Here is a 4,689-nt window from a genome sequence, read left to right on the forward strand (position 1 = left end):
ATTACGGTAAGTATGGACAACAATTTTCTTTAATATACACTGCATCAAGTTTAGCTAGATCTCATTGCAGACCGTTCCTGGTGTACTGTTTCCAAAATACTTCAGGCAGGCAGTTGATTCAGTTAGCTGCAGTGTATTTAGTATATATACACATCCTGGCTTTGTATATATATATATATATATATATATATATATATATACACACACACTGTATCCTGTGTAGCTAGATCTCACTGCAGGCCATTCCTGGTGTACGTATTCAAACACACTTTTAGGCAGGCAGGCCAGGCAGGTTATTCAGTGATCTGCAGTGCATAAAATATATATACTATTTCCTACATATATATCCACTGCATTCTAGTCTAGCCAAGCCTATATCTGACTGCAGGTAGTTCCTGGTGTATGTTTTCAAATACACTTTCAGGCAGGCAGGCAGGTGATTCAGTGATCTGCAGTACATAAAATATATATACAGCCTCCTACATATATATATCCACTGCATTCTAGTTTAGCCAAGCCTATATCTGACTGCAGGCCATTGCTGGTGTACGTTTTCAAATACACTTTCAGGCAGGCAGGCAAGTGATTCAGTGATTTGCAGTGCATAAATATATATATACAGTCTCCAACATATATATATATCCACTGCATTCTAGTCTAGCCAAGCCTATATCTGACTGCAGGTAGTTCCTGGTGTATGTTTTCAAATACACTTTCAGGCAGGCAGGCAGGTGATTCAGTGATCTGCAGTGCATAAAATATATATACAGCCTCCTACATATATATATCCACTGCATTCTAGTTTAGCCAAACCTATATCTGACTGCAGGCCATTGCTGGTGTACGTTTTCAAATACACTTTCAGGCAGGCAGGCAGGGAGGCAGGCAAGGGATTCAGTGATCTGCAGTGCATAAATATATATATATATATACAGTCTCCAACATATATATATATCCACTGCATTCTAGTCTAGCCAAGCCTATATCTGACTGCAGGTAGTTCCTGGTGTATGTTTTCAAATACACTTTCAGGCAGGCAGGTGATTCAGTGATCTGCAGTGCATAAAATATATATACAGTCTCCTACATATGTATATCCACTGCATTATAGTCTAGCCAAGCCTATATCTGACTGCAGGCCATTCCTGGTGTATGTTTTCAAATACACTTTCAGGCAGGCAGGCAGGCAGGTGATTCAGTGATCTGCAGTGCATAAAATATATATACAGTCTCCAACATATATATATCCACTGCATTCCAGTCTAGCCAAGCCTATATCTGACTGCAGGCCATTGCTGGTGTATGTTTTCAAATACACTTTCAGTCAGGCAGGCAAGTGATTCAGTGATCTGCACTGCATTAAATATATATACAGTCTCCAACATATATATATATCCACTGCATTCTAGTCTAGCCAAGCCTATATCTGACTGCAGTACATTTGTGCCTGCAGTGCATTAAATATATATACTCTCCTCACATTGAAAACGAACTAAGCAAAACACTGTGCAGCAATCTCAGAGTATTACTAGATATAAAAACAATGTTCGTAAATATTTAAATAAGAATGGAACAGTCCTCAAAGATACATTGAATGTAACCACAAACAGGGTTCCTGCAGCCTGCAGGCAGGGGAGGGCTGACCATTGAGTCACTCGGGCACTGCCCGAGGGCCCTGGGCCACTAGGGGGCCCCATTAGGGTTGCCAGCCTCAGTAAAACCAGGGACAGTATGTATAAATCTGTGTTTTTTTTTACATCTGTCTGTGTATACTGTGTGTACATGTATGTGTATACTGTGTGATTGTATACTGTGTGTGTGTATACTGTGTGGCCCCATGATCTCTGATTGCCTGGGGGCCCCATAATCTCCTATTGCCCAGGGGCCCCATGAGTTATCAGTCCGCCCCTGCCTGCAGGTAAACTCTTGACACTGTAGGACTTAAGCCCAGTCTCCTAATACTCACTCCATTACCCCACATTACCCTCCCTCCAAAAACATCATAAACGACTCAAACTAGTTTTTGGAGTAAATGGCCTGATGGCCTTATATTTATTAAAATATAAATTACCATAAATATAACATAAATAACCGTAAACTTTTAATAATAATAACTTTATTGGGGTAACTATCAGTAAACAACTATCACCATGGTCACTGTAAACAATTCTTTTACTTTTGAACCTACCAGTCGGCAACCCCTGACTCGGCAGTACCCTAACTTCCAGTGACCTAAACCTTTTACCTCCTCCAAGGCCTTCATAGCCTGAAAGTACACAACCTCCATCCCCATCCTTCATGGATGGGTACCAGCAAAAACCCCCCATCCGATGGATGGGTACAACATGTTTCATACATGTAACTTGAAATATCCTATTCAAGGAAACCAAAAAACTTCCACAGCACGAAAGGGGTAACCCCTTACCCTTGCGCGCACCTCCACACCCTCAAGCCTCTCTGAATCCCCTCTTGCAAACCTAGAGACCATAGATCCGTCCCCACCTCATTCAAATGTACCCCGTCACTGCGTAAATACCTCCAGGTATCTACCTCCAGCTCTCTATGGCAGATGGCTAAACCCCGGTTCTTAACAAAGAATCTGCTCACTTCCTTGTTAACCTTTATCCTTGCCCTGTCCACCTTCTTTGCTGACCATGCCCAACGCCATGACAACCTACCCACCATGTCTGACCAAACTAAAACCATCCTAGGGTATGCCGCTCTCAAACGCAAAAAATCACATTTAATATCCCGAATAAGGTCCCTCATGGATCTTGCTCCCATGTCATTCCCACCTACGTGCAATAGCAAAACATCAGGAGCCCCTATCTAGTTTGCAAAATCTGTGTATTTCCCCCAACACCCTGTTCCATCGCATACTCAGGACCCCGATCCACCTGATGAGTGCTTCTTGCCTGGGGATCCTTAACTGCCTGCCGTTCAGCCGAACGTCGGCTCTCTTGGCCCCCCAAAAAACATACGAATGGCCGAGTATCCATACCAGGCCAACATCATTACCTGCAAACAAGAAAATAATACAAACTCCAGTAAACATACAGCATCAACCCACACCCTGTAAACTTAACCAACTATACTTGCAACAATTGTGGGCGAACGTACAATTTAAATCTATCCGAATCCCACCTTCCAATACGTCTAATGACGTCCTGGCTCAAACCTGGCCTTGCAGCCTCAGTGGCCGCCCCAATTCTAAAGGAATGAGAAGAAAATTGACGCGGGTCGCACCCCACCCTGACCACGCATTTTTTAAAAACCGCTATAAACTGAAATTTTGATAAAAAAAACACCATCCTCATGCATTAACAAAGGCCCCTCAAACTCCGGTCTAACCTCCAAAAAGGATTTCACTGCATTAACAGGGCAGATACTTACCTCGTCAATCCTGCCAACATCCAAGTACCTGCCTTTTCCAGCCTGATCAGTCTTAGACCTTCTGATCCATACTCTAATAGACTCGTGCAACAACTCTACATCTCCCACCATGAGGCCCCCTTGTATTGTCTTAGAGAGGCTGACTAACTCACTGATGCGCAGTGCCCCAAAAAATGCCAAGGCAAAGGCTGCCCGAAATAACATGCGTTCGTAAACGGATATACATACCGTTTCCAAACTACATCAACATATCAAACGACACTGGTCGCCTCCCATCCTTACTTTTGTGTGTCTTCCTATACCCTTTTACAGCCTGTCTTACCCAAAATTCCTTTGTATAATCCCGGAGCCCTTGCCATTTAAAAAGAAAGGCCAAACCTGCCAACTCGCGGTCTATGGCAGCTGCCGAGATACCCTTTTCGAAACCCCTAATAATGAAATACAGGACAGCATGTCCAACTGCCGGATCATCTGAGGCTATTCCCAGGTCGGTTAAACAGGTAAACCAGGCTTTCCACACCTTAGAGTAGGCAGTCCACGTAGCCATACTCACGGATTGCTGAATCCACTTTGCTGCGATCCCAAAGCAATGTTCCACATCCAGTTGGGACAGGCGATCCCTTGTTGTTCTGCCTCTGGCACCAACGTCCGGAACCTGTCCCACTGAAAACGAGACAAAGCGTCAGCCAAAGTGTTTTCGACCCCCAGTAAGTGTACAGCATAAATTAATGCGTTCACTTGCAAACAGCGAAGCACCAAATGTCTTAACAACCTGACCACCTGAACCGATGCTGCAGTAAGCCGGTTAACCACTTGGACCACCCCCAAATTGTCACAATTAAAGCGTACTTTTAAATTTCTGAACGAGTCCCCCCACAGTTCCATGGCCACAACAATTGGGAACAGTTCCAATAGAACCAGGTTCTTCAAGAACCCTGCCTCCTGCCATGCCGATGGCCATTTGGCCGCACACCAATGACCTTTGAAAAAAGCCCCAAATCCCGTGGAGCCGGCCGCATCGGTGAATAGTTCTAGATCGCAATTGCTGATGGGACCCGACATCCAAAGAGCCCTTCCATTAAAGGACTCTAAGAAAACCTGCCATACGTAAATCTTCTCGATGTTCACGAGTAAGACTGACAAAATGTGTTGGCGCCCTAATCCCTGCTGTAGCAGCTGCCAGCCGCCTGCAAAAAATTCTGCCCATCGGTATGATTCGGCAAGCAAAGTTCAGTTTTCCCAGTAAAGATTGAAGTTGTCGTAGCTGTAGTTTCCTGACCCCTATGGTCCCACGCA

This window comes from Aquarana catesbeiana, linkage group LG01 (assembly GCF_042186555.1).
Source record: "Aquarana catesbeiana isolate 2022-GZ linkage group LG01, ASM4218655v1, whole genome shotgun sequence".
Lineage (NCBI taxonomy): Eukaryota > Metazoa > Chordata > Amphibia > Anura > Ranidae > Aquarana > Aquarana catesbeiana.